We start from the raw sequence: 17,414 nt of genomic DNA, 5'->3' as shown, positions 1-17,414 counted from the left end.
CATATAGAGACGTAACCATATACTGGTGAAGGGCTTCAAATTTTGACCTTTACTCGGCACTCAGGGCCATTGAACAGTGAGGGATCTTTATCGTGCCAACGCCTGCCGTGACACGGGGCCTCGGTTTTTAAGGTCTCATCCGAAGGACCCGCAACTTTCACTCTAAAGTGCCGAGCGCATGGCGCAGGAACCGTTGCTACCCATTTTTTATCGACTTAGGTCAGTCGCCGACGAGATTTGAAAAGACAACCTCCCGATCACGGAGCGAGCGCTCTACCGAAAGGTCTGATGTTATATTATTTCAATTATTTTGTTAAAAATTAGCATTTTGCAAATTTATATAATGACTTCCTTTGCAAACTTACCGATCAATATAGCTCGTAATTTGACTAAAATGTTTCGTACCAATTTTTTGGCCATTGTTTTGATGCTTATAATAGTGGAGTGTGCTGATATTTTGACTGCGAATTACTCTGCTTACCTGATCAATACGGAGGTCTCAGGTTGACAGGGGATGCTTGCTCCATGTAGGCACGTAATCCCAAGTCTGACGTTTCAAGGAATCAGTGTATCTTGTCCTATTCACAATTTGTATTGTTTAAAAGATTACTTCATGTAAAATTTCACCAATTTCCATAAGTCTCATTAGCTATAGTGTCGAAGTTATCTGACTGTGTATGTTACAGCATCTGTGCAATATCCGCACAAAACAGGCTGGAGATGTAATTTCTATATGTTATGAAAAAAACCATTCAGACGAATTAATGGGGTTTTTCTTTATTTATTTTTTTCTCAAAGGATGTCTTCAAAGTATAGGATAAACATATTTTTTTGGTCAACAACCTATGGGTAAAGGACCTAATATACCAAAAACCTAACGTTTATGACACAGCATTTCTATCTGTTCTATTCTGTTAATTTAAGTGTTCCAACATCTTGACTATCGAGTCTAGACTACAATTATAAAGATTTTGCACAGTCGAACCCTTCAAAATTATTGATTTCACTAGCTACTATTAATAATTTGTATCTGTTTAATTTCAAACGTTTTTCCTCTCTCGTTTGATCGATTCTTAACACTGCCATCTCTTGTGATGCAGATCACAGATACAGAACAAATCTGACGTCAATTCTTAAAAGGGCCGCTTGACATTTCAAAAAGAAAACATTATGAAAAATGGTTTCCCTCAAGAATGACAGCTCAAACTTGACGTCACAGCCTATGAAACTTTTTAAAGAATAAATAGGGGCGAGAAATCAAGGAATATATATATATATATATATATATATATATATATATATATATATATATATATATATATATATATATATATATATATATATATATATATATATATAAATCCAGAAAATTCAATGTTTTGTAGTGGGATATGAAATTTTTTTCACTCGTGAAACAGGATTTTTTTTTTTGCTTCGCACTCATAAAAATAAAAGATACTGACCACGCAGACCTTTTTTCTGCGTGAGATTATATTTTCCTATGAAGGAGGTCACACACTTTCTGTGGGAATTTGTCACAGCGTACTTAAAATGCAAAGATAACTATCAAGAAATCCGCTTACTTATATCACCTTCGATTGAACAGAACGTGTGATTCCGAAGAAATTATGACCCCATGGAAAAATGTACGTCTACATTACATAGTTTATTTAGAATAAATTACAAGTTTATGCAAAAATAATTTCGTTAGCAGGATCAATTCAAGCAATTACTATAATACAAATAATAATTATCAATTTTATGATAAAAACTAACATTCTACTGCATTTTCTGGAATGAATGTTGAATCGCTAAAATAATCCGTAGACATGATGACAAAATAAATGATAATAAATCTTTATATTGGAGATGCTTTATTAAGCTATATTAGTTCTTGGCCTTTTCACCATGCAGTGTTGAACCGTTATGTTTTGTGGCGTAATTATTAAATCTTAGATTTATTGATTTTGACACACAACACTTCTCGGGTACTAATAAGATTTTCAATTGGTAGATAAAAAGTATTTTCTGTGCATGATATGATACTTTATGTAGTGTACATATGAAGTTTCAGATTATAAATTGATTTGATTTAAAAAAAAAACCCTGATCGTTGTTGTAAATTACCATTTATCTTAGATGTTTTGATATCTACAAAGATATTTAATCGATTCCGTGTGGGAAAAATTTATGGAAAGCATACCGGTATTTTACAATTTTATGACAAGAAGAAATTCATACTCAATATTCTTGCCGCTTACCCTTACAAATTGAAAAAAAAAATACTTGAAGACTGCAATTCCGGGAGAGATAAGTCATCACAGAGGGCTTCAGCACGATATCTAGACATAACAGAGCAGTATAGACAAATAATGAACTCCGTCACATTTTCTCATAGAGACTTACATGTACATGCATTTCTTGAACTGTTTTATTCTAAGAAAAAAGAAATTAAAAAAAAAATGTTTGTGCTTTTAATAAGAGAACGTTCCAAGTTGGTATCAAACATCAAATTAAAACCACATAACCTAAAAAAAACATAAAAAATAACATCTTGAAGTTAAAAGCTTTATTTTGTGTTTGTAAAACTCCATTTTACACAAAAAGACGTCTGCTTGCCCATTGTTGTCACTACCACCCTATTAATAGAAAAAAAAGTTAATCAATATAAAATATAGACCTATATTTCTCAGAGCAGGACTATAATAATAATAATAAATAAATAAAACATTTAGTTCCTTACATCAAAAAGCTCATGGACTGTATAATTATGTAAAGCAATGATTTTAACACATTTATTCAGCATGATTTTTTTTCTCTACAGAATAAATTATAAGGCATTTTTTTAAAATATAAATTGTCGGTTTCAGCAATCAATGGTACGTGCATGTACATGTATGACCACGAGGCGCAACCTCAAAATATGACGTATTCTTACCTTGAGCCTAACGGAGACAAATCGTTATATATGAGTATTTGTCACAAAATATTCAATTTGATTCAGTATGATTATGCTTTGATATCATTATGATGATAAATAATTGTTCCATAAACTTCGTAATTTTAACCTTATTTTGTCAGTTCTGTGAGGAGTCACATAAATGCAATAGAGATTTTTTTTTAAATAAAGTGTTGAAAGATAACGGAAAAAGGGAATCTTTTTTTTTTTTTTTTTTTTTTTTTTTTTTTTTTTTTTTGCCCCAGTGTACAGTTCCACCTTGGAAAACTCACATAGACTTTGGAAATATTTGAACAGACCGGAAAGAGACAAAATCAGTCCAGATTTCACATACCTGCTTTTAAATGGCACAAAGTAACGTTGCTCGCGTGAACTCCAACATGTGGAGTAAGTAAGCAATGTCAACTGAGGATTTTTGTCTTCAGTATTGGTCCATTTTCAATATAGTTTTGAAATCAGCTGTTCATGAAATTTTTAACTCATAGCTATAAACAAGATCAGCCAGTTTTCAAATCATGGTTTTTCATAAAAAAAGAGTATTGAGGCAGAGAAAGGGGGCATTGGGAAACAATGACGTTGTCGAACAATAGCTCGTTCTTAACGGCGACAGCGCTGGCTGATTATTTAATTTTTTTTATTTGCATTATGTGATAAAATTGCAAAATATCAAATTGTCAAACCAAATTGTTGAACACTCTTCCATTTCTTTTTTCCTTATACATGTAAATATTATAAGTAAATCCCTCGAAGTATTAATTTTGTCACATCAGTCCGCACACTTTTTTATAACCCCTTGTTCAACTTACAATATGGACAACATATCCCATATGTTCTTGTTGGTGTGAACCAACAAAATGATCGAGGAGGGCATGCGCTGTGCTCATAACAAGCCGTCCTGCTCACTTGAAAAAATCCCATTGGACAGTCACCTCTCTGACCTGTAATGCAAAATTGAAAAAAGAAACATATTTTATGTGTCATGTACACAGATTGGATGGATTTCAAACAAATTCAATGTTCAAAATTTTGTCAAGGATATGAAGAGGATGACGACGCGAACTCAGATGTTTTTTTTTCGAAGTTTGTTCGACACGTTACAGCATATACATGCATCAAGAAAATTTTTAAAGTCAAGATTTTGTGCAACCTCTGGTTGTTATAAAGATCTCCTTTGCCAAATGAATACTATTTGTCTTTTTGGTCTTTAGTTGAATGATGACATTGCAAAAAAAAAAAAAGAAAAAAAAAAGAAAAAAAGGTTCATTTACACAGATTTGATGGATTTCAAAACAAATTCAATGTTCTAAATTTTGCCAAGGATATGAAGGGGATGTTAATTTCTTCAAATTGAATCGAAACGCAAGGGCATATACCAATACGATCGTTTAAAGTCAACATTTTGTTCATCCTTTGGTTGTTATAATGATCTCCTTTGCCAAAGGAATACAATTTTATCGTTTTGGTCTTTTGTTCGAATGATGACTGATGATGAATGATGAATGATTTGTCTACTGATTATCCGTTCACCCTTACAAGACAATAAGCTGACTGCTGATGTGACAGATAAATAGAAGACGCTTCCATTTCAAGGCACTTTATCCAGCATCTTGTGTATTCAGAGGTCCGTGTTAGCCCTGATTTCATTTTTATGTACGTGTATATTCTTTTATGTTGAGTTCGGTCACTGTTTGCTTTCTTTATATTTCAGGTAAATAATTACACACTGCCATCTTTCTAACACCCAGACGACTTAATTTACTTATCATATGTAGTGTTTCATACAAGTATATTTTTCTTTTTGAATTGAGTCTAACGTTGTTTAGTTTTCCAGAAAAAAATACATAAAAGGAAAAAAAGCATATTTAAACACGTCTAGATTTAGCCATAATTTCTGGGTTTTTTTTTTCTTTTTAAAAGGAATGAAAATTTTCGTAAAGTTGTGTATTGTTGCACATTTAAAAGTACCATTGAACATCATAATACTATGGTCTTAAGATAACGTTTTAAATGATTTAAAATTTTCAAAGAATATAACAGAGATTTTAAGGCATAAAGAAATGTTAACAATATTGACAGATACAATGCTGATATCTTTCCTTCACATATGACCAGGTCGAAAAAAGACGATTATTTTTCTAAAACCTGACCAGTCAATCAATTTTATCTTCTTAATGTACCGTAAGAATTGAATAATAACTTAAAGATGTCTTTGTTTTTATCATAACTCACCTGTATGCGTAAAACAAGACTTAATACTACCATAGGAACTTACCAAAAAGGCAACTTTAACTACTTAACTAAAATTAAAAAAAAAAAATACTGATAGGACAAAATTTTTACTCACCATCAGAACTGACCACTAAGAAAAGAAATACGATAAAGAATATCATCTTAATCGTCATTTTAAATACGCCACAGGAATACAGGTCGTCTGGACCTTTTATTCATTTGTCTTTTAAGTAAATTAATAAATCATTCAGTTTAGACAGAATTACATTGCAGATTTCTCTTAGGACAAGTTCCTTGTTTACTCTAGAAAAAAGACCATTGCATAACTTTCAGTGCTTTATGTCACGTTCATACAGGCTAAAAATAATAAACATTTTATATAATAACATGTGGTATATTGTGCATGGGTTTCATAAATATGTTAAGGATATTCATAAGGTGTGGTGACAGCTATTTTTTTAAAAGAGAATTTTATTTGATAAAATAGGTACGCAAATATCGAAACAACATGCATTACATAAGTATATTAGTAGAAAAAGATTTAAGGATTATTTCATGAATACACAAACGTGACATCTTTTCTCCTTATACTGTAAACCACCAACGTTCACAACACTCTATTTTCGATAGATTGTTCTTTGTTATTTATAAGCGAGACTTATTTTGATTTTCTATTCTAAATAATCTTTACTATTAGAATAAGGCATGAAAATGGAAATATACGGTGTCGAGTCATTACGCGAAAAATTAAACTCTTACGAATTAAAAGTAAACAGTTCTATTAATTTCTGTAAGCAGTGTGGTGACTATTCCCAATCCATATTTTGATTTTGAACTAATGACTTAATTAAACAAATAATACTTTGTAAACTAATTTATCTTTCTCCCATGAAATCTGTGTATTGTGTATGCCAAATATTTGCTCTTTCTAAAAAAAAAAAAACTATATAACCCTTATCACAATAAGTATTCTCATACATCAAATATAGCTTAAGACATTCCATTATTCTTTCGTGAAAATTAAATATCTCTATTATATAATAAAAACAGAATGTTAAAAATCAGATTGTTCTTCTTTAAAAAAATTAAGCAAATGTTTTAAAAATGTTTTAATGGAAATCTGAAATGGAAATTCATTTTTTTTTTTTAGCTCTATGATGATATCTAATGTAGACCTGAAGTGTTGTCTTTTACTCATTACATTGCGATCTTTTATACTGTTATATCACATATTTTTGTTGGGTAAAATTTTTGTGGTTTTATAAGAAATTGACTGGTTCATAGGGATTAGACTTCGTGACTGAAGAAGTGTAAAGATGTTATGTATTAGTACAGTTCTGTGTAAAAATCATGCAAAGGGTGATATATGAGGGTTCTCAGAATTTGATGATTTTCGACACATAGTTTTCTTTTGCCCTAAGAACCATGTATGTAGAAGGAAAAATGTTTTGATTCACGGTTACCATGGAAACATGGGTAAAGATTTTTCCTTAGCAACCAGCCAATTTTCAGCTTCGATGGACTAAAAAATCTCTTATCTTTCAGGCTCAAATTAAATGTGAATACTAAAAAAATTTCTTTTCATTGCTGTTATTCTCAAGTTAATGACCTTAACAGTTTTCACAATCAAAAATATAGAAATAAGATTTAAAGATATATCTGTGATAGATGTGGGAATATATGCATGTTTCCCTTTTTTGCTGACTCAGCATTTTCCTTGATTTTGGACTTATTCAATGTCTAATTACTCCAGTGATGGACCTCATACAGACATCCTGTGTATATAACATAAAAGCAGAAGATTTTGTCTTTTAGAATTTGAATTCAGAAGCGTATAATTTTTAAACATTCCTGTCCGTTGCCTAGCAACAAAAATGGATGTTTTGATGAATAAAAAAAATGTAAAATGCTAAAGTCATAAATCACATAACTTGTTATCTTTGAATACTCAAAACAAGTTTTACAATAAATTGAAATTTTTGAAACCTCTCTGCAAACTATGGAATGTTTTACATTTTGTAATCTCCATGGTAACAGCAATTTCCCCTTTGCAACACATCATAGAATAATGATTTTAGCATGTTCACGTACCTGTTGTTAAGGATTCTTCAAAGCATGCCGTAAAATTGTGATTAGGCAAATTTTACAATGCAATTAGTATCTTACAAAATTTATTTTCACTTGATTTTCCCATGGCAACGATTCTGAGCACATAGCAACCAATGTAACCTATGTAGAGTTAAGAGTCATTCTCTGTAGGAATTTCAATTGTTTTGATACTCAGAATCAAGATTACAGAACATTGTTATGTAAAATCATTGCTGGTACAAAATATACATAAATATATGCATTTGCAATCAAGATTTAAAAATTCAAACTAAGAATGTTACCATGGTAACGGGTATAAACAATAATGTTTATATTATTTCAGCTTTATTTCTTCATTTTCATTCAGAGCTTTCTTAATTTATTTTTTTAAAAAAGAAATATACAAGCACGGTTTTTTATGTTTTGAAAAAAAATATTAATGCACTTCTTTAATTTTTATTTCATGAATGAAATAAATTCATTTTTTTTTAATTTAAAGTATCTTATAAAATGAATTTTCGCATTTAAATTTTCCGTACATTTTTGCTATTCTTGTACCAGAAAATTGAATCTGATGTGGGATTTCTGTGGGGCAAATCCCACTCTAGAGTCAGTTTTCCGGGGGGGGGGGGGGGATTTTATTAAGGATTCTCCAAAGCATGCTGTGATTAGACAAATTTTACAAAGCAATTAGCATCTTATTAAGGTTTTATTTTTTACTTGATTAACCCATGGCAACGATTTTGTGAAAATAACAACCAATGTAATGTATGAAGAGTTGAGAGTCATACTCTTAAGCACTTCAACAGTTTTGTTACACAGAATCAAGATTACGGAACATTGACAATTAAAATGATTGCTGGTAGAAAATATATATAAACGTTATAAATTCTGCAATCAAGTCTTAAAATCAAAACTAAGAAGGGAATCTGGTGTTAATATTTTTGCATATATAACTTCTGCCTGTAATGCGCCATTTGATTCGTTAAATTTTACTTTAAATCATAAAACCTATGTTGCATTCGTACAATGTGACCAATATTGAAAAATCTGTCAATCATCTAGACGTTGCTATTAAAAATTATACATTTTAACCTTAATTGTGATGACGGGGAATCATTTTCGATTTCATTCTTCTCTCCCTTAAAAATATATGTTTTGTTAGAATACACTAGTTTGCGACAGTTTGGTTGAATTTGACCAACAGGTTTTGTAGAAAAAAAGTTGAAAAAATAAGAAATGAACAACGGGCAGACGGACAGATAGACAGAAGACAGATGATCAGAAAAGCTCACTTTGTCATCTTTCCTTATTTTTGTAGTAATGTTCCAGTATCACTTGCTTATGGTGTTTTTTTTGGTACTCAAGAGCTTGCTCTGAGTACGATCAGTTTTAAAGCGAGGCATGCTACTCACTGATAAGTTGATGTTACAGGGATTTCAAAAACCTCATTTAAATTTGATATTTCGTAAATTTTATCGTTGTTATAATGACCTTGTTAGCAAATATAACCTATCATTGGGTCGTATTTGGATGACTTGTTTCATACCAATTCTTAGGCCTTTGTTTTTATACTGAATTGACTACGAAAAGTTCCGTCATCCTGATAAATACATAGGGCTAACAGCGGGTGTGACCGGTCAACAGGGGATGCTTACTCCTCCTAGGCACCTGGTCCAACCTCTGAAATTTCCAGGGGTCCGTGTTTTATGCCCTCTTCACATATTTGTAATGTTTATTGATTTTATGAGATCGATCATCTTCACCTTTTACATTGAAACTTCTGTACAGGTGAACTTACTGAAATGGTCCAATCAATGCGAAACTAGAAAATGAAATATGAAGAGACAAACAAAAGACCAAAATCACAAAAGTGAATTTCTAAATCTGAGGGCTATACATTTCTATCTTTCATGATTATCAAACCTAATATTGGTCATTGATATAAAGAAACATAATAAACTTCAGCTAATTATCTGTAGGTATAGCAAAAAAAAGAAAAAAGAAAAAAAGATTTGAAATTTTTATTATTGAACTGAGCAGTGAATAAAAGGATTTTTTTTACATTCAAGGTACTAATACAAGTACTTTCATAAAAGTGGGTCAGTCAGCAATAAACTTGAATTGATTTGTCAGTCAATCAGCTCTACAGCCAAACATTTAGAAAAAGTAAATTATTAGACATTTTTCATTTGAGCATATTTTAATATGATCTACATAAATATATTAGGCAGCAGGCATTGCCTATAATTATAGCCGTGTTTTGACAATTAGAAACTAAGTCTAATGGCTATAACTTTTGTATCAAGAGGTCCATTGGGTACATAGCTCACCTTAGCACTTGGGCTTAAGAAAAACAAAACACAGTTCAGTATTGAAAACTTTAAATGAAATATTGGTCCAAAATTATTTGACAAAACAAAGGCCTATGTATCTAAAGGTGTTTCCATATCTATTTACCTAATCATAGCTTTACAAGGTTTTCCCTATACATTTGATCTTCTATCGTAGTCCTCACCCTCAGCCCGGGGACATTTGATTTCGACAAACGTAAAATTTCCACTAAGGATGCTTCTGAATTAAAATGACCAATCATGGCTTTGCTGTTTTAAACTTTTCTATATATAGTAAAACATGCTTATATCCAAGTACCAGGGATAGACAATTTTAATACATTATAAGTTTATCTTATGGGTAGTATCCACCACACGTGTAAGATTAAACTAAATTACCTTTAATCTCAAACTTGTGGTGGATACTACCCATAAGATAAACTTATGTTTTATCCTTGCCGAATGCGTATGCTTTATAAATAGCACTTCCGGTTTTGACACAATCCCATGCTTCAAGACGTAAAATTTTCTCAACTTTTATTTTTGAAAGTTCTTGCGTTTAACGTAAATGATAATGAGCAAACATTTTGTTAAAAACAAGAAAGCTCTCGTTTTACCTCAACAAAATTTCACTTTTTTTAAATTGACTACTGTTAATATGAATGTTAATCCCATTCCCCACACCATCAACACGTTCTCAAAGGAAACATTGGGCCTATCAGTGAAGTTCGTATTGCATGATTCATTTTACCATTCAGGAAAGTCTAGCCACTTTCATCAATACTTTCTTACATATCAAAACGTGTGCAACTTCAAAATCAAAAGTTTGTATAAAGTGAATCTTCAACAAATTGTCACTTATCTTTTAAAAGACTCAGCAAATATAATTCCGAGATTTCATATTTTGTATAGATTTACAAAAGACTTTCTTTCAACATTTCAACGTTAACAATGCGACGTCATCAATTTACGCGTCGTCGATTTGGATAGAAATCGATTAACATCATTTTACAGGGATTATCTTAATTTTTTGTGAAATAAGAAAATCTTATGAGATAACTAAAATATGTATAATTGTGCAATTAATAAAACATATATAATTGTGTGACGTGATATTTGCTTTATCCACGTCGTTTAAGTTGTGTTTATTCGCTCGGAAAACATTGGGAATATACACCATTTCAACTCATTTGATAAAGTACAGTACCAAATATTTTCTTAACCCACAGATCACTTAGCTGTAAGCGTCATTTTATATATAAGCTCCTTATCTATAAGCATGCTTTTTCTGTATTTTTTTTTTGTATAACTTTGTATAACTCATTGTTGTGGCTCCATAATAACCCTTAGGTGTTATGATTTGAACGAACTTGAATCTGCAGCTTCTGTATTATTATGAATATAATTAATGGATTTGCTGTCCTTAAGAAGAAGATTTTTAAAGATATTTCCCATATACTTATGTATTCCTATGTAAGAAAATTCATTGCCTAATGTGGCCCAAACTTCCCCCCACCCCTCATCTGGTCATGATTTGAACAAACTTGACTCTACGCTACCTGAGAATGCTTCCAAATAAATGACTATACTGTTCTTGAAAAGAAGATTAAAAGAAAATCCTGTGTATTTCTATGTTAGACTTTGATCGCCTATTGTAGCCCCACTTTTCCCTTGGGGGTTATGATTCGAACAAACTTTAAACCCCCTACCTCCAGAAGTCATTTTTTAACAAACTTGAATCTACACTATCTGTAAATGTTTCCATATATGATTAATATTTTCTGACCCATTGGCTCTTCGGAAGAAGATTTTAAAAGATGTCAATAATTTTTCAATAAATTCGTAATTATCTCCCATTGGAAGATAGCTTGGCCCTTCATTTGGACAAACTTGAATTCCCTTAAATAAAGAACACTTTGTTGCTATTTGGTTGATATTTGCCCAGTAGTTCTTGAGAAGATGTCGAAAAAGTTTTCAGACGGACAGACAGACGGCAGTCTGACAGATGAACAGATCGATGGACGCCGGACAAAATATGATCAGAACCTTGAGCCATCTGCTCTGGTAAGCAAAAAATGGACCAAAGAAACTCGAAACCTGATTTGTAAGTCAACAATTTCAAGAGACATACCAAAAATCAGCTCATTATCTACCGGTCTTGTAGAGTAGGATTTCCCCTCTAACCCCCCCCCCCCCCCCCCCCCCCGGAAAACTGACTCAAGAGTAGGATTTCCCCCACGGAAAATAGACTCTAGAGTAGGATTTCCCCCACGGAAAAATGACTCTAGAGAGTAGGATTTCCCCCCACGGAAATCCCACATAAGATTCAATTTCCGGTACAGGCATAGGAAAAAGTGCGGAATATTTACTATGCCAAAATGCGAACTTTCATTTTATAAAATACTTTAATTAAAAAAAATGAATTCATTTCTTTCATGAAATAATAATTAACGAAGTGCATTTATATTTTTTTTTCAAAACTTGAAAACGCATGCTTGTATATTTCTTCTTTTTTTTTTAATTTAGAAAGATCAATGAGCTCTGAATGAAAATGAAGAAATAAAACTGAAATGATATAAACAACAAGAGGTCCATGGGCCACATCGCTCACCTGAGCACTGTTGCTAGGAAAAAAAGCAAGAATCAGTTAAGTATTGAAAAGCTTTAATGCATAAGTGGTCCCAACCTACCCCTAAAAAGAGGGGGGTTATAATTTGAACAAAACTGAATCTACACTAACTAAAGATGCTTTCATATCTCTTTGACTAATTGTGACTTTTTTCACTACAAGTTTGAACTTTCATTATGGTCCCACCCTTCCCCCGGGGATCATGATTTGAACAAATCTGAATCTACACTATCTGAGGATGCTTCCGTATAAATATGACTAATCATAGCTTTGCTCTTCTTGAGAACAAGATTTAAAAAAAAATGTCCTATGTATCCCTATGCATAACTTTAATAATCAATTGTGATCCCTACATATCCCCAGTGGGTCATGATTTTTATCAAATATGAATCTTCACTACTTTAGAATGCTTCCTAATAGTTCATAACCAATCATGGCTTTCCTGTTCTTGAGAAGACTTTTCCTATATATATTTCTATGTAAAAGTTTGATCGTCCATTGTGGCCCCATCCTACCCTCGGGGTCATGATTTTAACAATCTTGAAACTACACTACCTGAGAATGATTCCACATGAGATTCATCTTTCCTTTCCCAGTGGTTCTTGAGAAGATTTTTAAAAGATGCCATTAATTTTTCACTAATTTGTAATTATTTCCCCTTGGAAGAGAGCATGTCCCTCCATTTGAACAAACTGGAATCCCTTCACTCAAGGATACTCTGTGCCAAGTTTGGTTGAAATTGGTCCAGTATTTCTGGAGAAGAAGATGAAATTGTGAAAAGTTTACAACGACAACGACGACAGACAACGGACAAATTTCGATCAGAAAAGCTCAATTGAGCCTTCGGGTCAGGTGAGCTAAAAATGTTTATACCCGTTACAATGGTAACATTCTTAGTTTGAATTTTTGAATCTTGATTGCAAATGTATATATTTATTTTGTACCAGCAATGATTTTACATAACAATGTTCTGTAATCTTGATTCTGAGTATCAAAACAATTGAAATTCCTACAGAGAATGACTCTTAACTCTACAAAGGATACATTGGTTGCTATGTGCTCAGAATCGTTGCCATAGGAAAATCAAGTGAAAATATAATTTTATAAGATACTAATTGCATTGTAAAATTTGCCTAATCACAATTTTACGGCATGCTTTGAAGAATCCTTAACAACAGGTACGTGAACATGCTAAAATCATTATTCTATGATGTGTTGCTAAGGGGAAATTGCTGTTACCATGGAGATTACAAATTGTAAAACATTCCATAATTTGCAGAGAGGTCTCAAAAATTTCAATTTATTGTAAAACTTGTTTTGAGTATTCAAAGATAACAAGTTATGTGATTTATGACTTAAGCATTTTACATTTTTTCTCTTTTTATTCATCAAAATATCCATTTTTGTTGCTAGGCAACGGAGGGGAATGTTTAAAAATTATACGCTTCTGAATTCAAATTCTAAAAGACAAAATCCTCTGCTTTTATGTTATGTACACAGGATGTCTGTATGAGGTCCATCACTGGAGTAATTAGACATTGAATAAGTCCAAAATCAGCAAAAAAGGAAAAACATGCATATATTCCCACATCTATCACAGATATATCTTTAAATCTTATTTCTATATTTTTAATTGTGAAAACTGTTAAGATCATTATCTTGAGAATAACAGCAATGAAAAGGAAATTTTTTTAGTATTCACATTTAATTTGAGCCTGAAAGATAAGAGATTTTTTAGTCCATCGAAGCTGAAAATTGGCTGGTTGCTAGGGAAAATTCTTTACCCATGTTTCCATGGTAACCGTGAATCAAAACATTTTTTCTTTTGCATACATGGTTCATAGGGCAAAAGAAAACTATATGTGGAAAAATCATCAAATTCTGAGAACCCTCATATATCACCTACATGCCTATTTTGCATGATTTTTACAAAGAACTGTACTTAACATTTTAAAGTGGTCATCAATTTATTAGTCTCTTGATACCACATAAATAACGAAATTTAAAGCACCACAAAAATTAGTGATTTCACCGTAATTAGTTTTTTGGGCAATGGTACATGTTCAAGTCTATGGTCAATTCAAATATTCCAATTAATAATTTTTCACAATTCAGAAAACCTCGACATTTCAAAAATTCTGTTTCTTTCATAGAACAATCATTTTGCAAAGGTATTCTTTATTTTATCAAATAACCTCCGATATAGAATGATATACCTGTGTAAAGACAATATATCCGCAAGAACAACGACCGGGTTCATATTCTGACGTCAAAAACATCATATATACATGGCATTACCCTTTCAATCTTGGGGTTAAATTTGTCATCAAAGGTAAAGATACTTTAAGCGTAAGTAACATTCTGGGAAAATCAATAACCATATCAGATTTTACGTTTCATTTGCAGGACCATATAGCAAGCTGTTTGTTTAATCTGATGAACCATAGAGAACTAGGATGACTTTTCTAATTACGTGTTATTAAATTAAATCAAGAATTTAATTCGTGTGTGATTTGTTGTATGACAGTAGGAATATATATATATATATATATATATATGGTTGTGCCATTTAGGAGACCGCTCATATTTATATATTGGCATTAAGTAGCCTCGTAGAATAAGTGGACCAAAACCGGTCGCCTTAACATTTTGACCCTCTCTGAACAGAAAATTAATGACTTTTTAATATTAAATTGACAATAGTTAATTTTAGTTTAGTATATTTTTGTCCCTTAAATACAAAAAATATGCCAAAATTTTATGATTATAGAAATTTTTAAATTTAAATTTCAAGCAACGTATATATTGGTATTATTATATATCGTCATTATGTAGACCAGCTAAAACTTGCAAAATTAAATAAGATCTGCTATATATGTCTTATTTCTCCTAGTATTTAGTTTTAGATATTGTTCTCCCACTAATTTTGGGTATGTACAATTTGCTAAATAGAATAAAACTTTTTACGAGAAAATGAGCTTTAGAGTTTCGTGTTCATCAACTTCAAGGTTTTCGTGCGCAATGCCTTCCGAAAATTTTCGGAAATCCTCGGTATCCTTTACGACCTTCGGAGAAATAGGAGTCAGACAAAATTTTGGTAAGTAATAACAAATTATGATTTTTTAAAAATACTTATTCATGATATATTGACTATATATTATGCACCCAATATCTTGCGGTTAACGTCTGGTATTTATTAATTGATAAAGACTTACGTATACTTATTAGCATGGAGGAAATTCGAATTGTAGTTTACCAACAGCGTGGTTTCAACAGATCGTTTGTTTGTTTTGAACATATTTTATTGACATAAGCAAATGGATCGGAAACAAGTTCTTACAATTTACTTGTTCCTAACAATTGATTACATGTACTTGAACAAAATAATTGTAATCTCTGCTTATTCATAAATATATACTGAATAGCATAATATTAGGCTGGTGGTATCGTTCTTGCGGAGATAAATTAAATATTCGATAATTTACCTGAAATACTAACTCTAATTTCCTATTATATGTGGGGTAGGGTTGGGTTGGAAATGGGAGTAAGGTGTTTCTAGGTTCAAACTTTTTTCACAGCCTAATCCAACCAGCCTTTCCTGAACAATTTTAATAGTAAAAGATTAATTGGGGGAGGGGAGGAGCCCCCCCCCCCCCCTCCAACCACGATACCACATCTCTGATGTCTATGGCGGTGGATACATACATGCATATATGTACATACAAATTTATGTATCTGACAGCATCCCCCTTAGATTTCTTGTACATAAAACATAAAGTTGATTTGGACAAGCCCAATATAGCAACAATTTTGAAATATCTTCAAAAATAAAGAGGAATTAAGGGCTACAAACTGCTAAAAAAATCAAAGGGACCAGATTAATATTTTTGATCGGGTTAGAAGTGGGGTTTGGGTGCAGGATGTGTGGAAATATTTTGTGGTGTATATTCCATATAGGCAAAAAGGCTGTAGGCTACACATCATTTTTTTTAAGGATAGAAATTTGGTTGAAAAGGGGGGGGGGGGGGGAAGTTGATGATAAATGTTATCTATTAATTTCATTTTGTTGCAAATGCCAAAAACAGAAGCATTTTTGACAATGCGCATTTTTGTACCCATACTTACAGTCTAACTTTCTGTTTAATGACAAAAATATTCCTATAACTGGAAATAAAAATTAAGCCAAAATTCAAGTATTATATTAGGTCTGCATCAGCCTCCTTGCTTACCCATTATTTGCGCCTCAAGTTAAATCTGTGACATCACACTAGCCGACACATTACATGTAGTAGAAAGTAATAATATTATTATACGCCAATGATATTCTAAACAATCTATTACACTGTACCTTTTGGCATGAATGGAGGATTAATTATAACAGGTTATATCAGAGATGAGCATATCAGTTAATAGTTATATGTAAATACACTTTCCATGATTGAGTAACAAAAGATATACTGTATAATTCTTGCAATATTTTTTCTATAATAGTAGACTCAGTTAACATCACCACCGTTAAAGAGTTTCGATCTACAGCACTGCTGATTTAATTTCTCAGATTTTATTAGAGATCTACAAGTACCTTTACAGGTCACTTAATTAGTACATGTATCTCAAATTTAATTGGGCAAATGAGAATTTTGTCTTTAACAACTTAAATGACTCAAAAATGTATTGCATGTTCAACATGTTCAGGGTAAATTATTTCCTTTATCATGAATTTATTCTAATTTTATGGGAGAATATATTTATAATTATGAAAGTACTAGTAAATCAGTCTACACATAAGTAAAAATTACCTCAACTATTTGAATTACTTTGCAGAATTTATTGCATTGTCTTTATTACTTAACAATCATGTAAAACTTTATTTCATGGCCGTAGGAACGGGGGGGGGGGTTGCTCCCAATAATTTTGCCGAAATATAGAATACTAAAGAAAACATAGCTACTATATGCTTGTGCCCCCTCAATAAAAACGCCTGATGACCTTTTTTTTTTAAGCTTGTCAAGGAATTTTTGGTTGTTAGTGCCCCCCAAAGAAAATGCATGGCTGTCCCCCCTCCCCCAAACTGAAATTGCTTCTTACGGGCCTGTATTTATTGATTTTTTTTTTAATGTTTCATTTATTTATAAACCTATTAAGTGTTTCATTTTGAAAAGAAATATTAGAAGAT

At 31.8% G+C, this 17,414-nt stretch overlaps 1 protein-coding gene and 1 long non-coding RNA gene across 2 annotated transcripts in view; one reads left to right on the top strand and one right to left on the bottom strand.

Annotated features, from left to right (window-relative positions):
- Positions 1-17,414, top strand: part of LOC133192267 (alpha-1A adrenergic receptor-like) — a 145,239-nt gene that overhangs the window by 37,296 nt on the left and 90,529 nt on the right. The window lies entirely within an intron of this gene.
- LOC133192778 (uncharacterized) lies at positions 2,555-5,390 on the bottom strand. The gene is made up of 3 exons (XR_009721870.1): positions 5,304-5,390; positions 3,766-3,897; positions 2,555-2,639 (listed from the first exon to the last, which is right to left on the bottom strand). It is a non-coding gene; the product is annotated as an uncharacterized LOC133192778 (long non-coding RNA).

The sequence above is a fragment of the Saccostrea echinata genome, unplaced genomic scaffold (assembly GCF_033153115.1).
Source record: "Saccostrea echinata isolate AGI-Se365-2 ecotype Australia unplaced genomic scaffold, CSIRO_AGI_Sech_v1 ptg000025l, whole genome shotgun sequence".
NCBI lineage: Eukaryota > Metazoa > Mollusca > Bivalvia > Ostreida > Ostreidae > Saccostrea > Saccostrea echinata.
The sequence above is the reverse complement of the archived record's forward strand: the minus strand, read 5'-3'. Positions and strand labels throughout refer to the sequence as shown.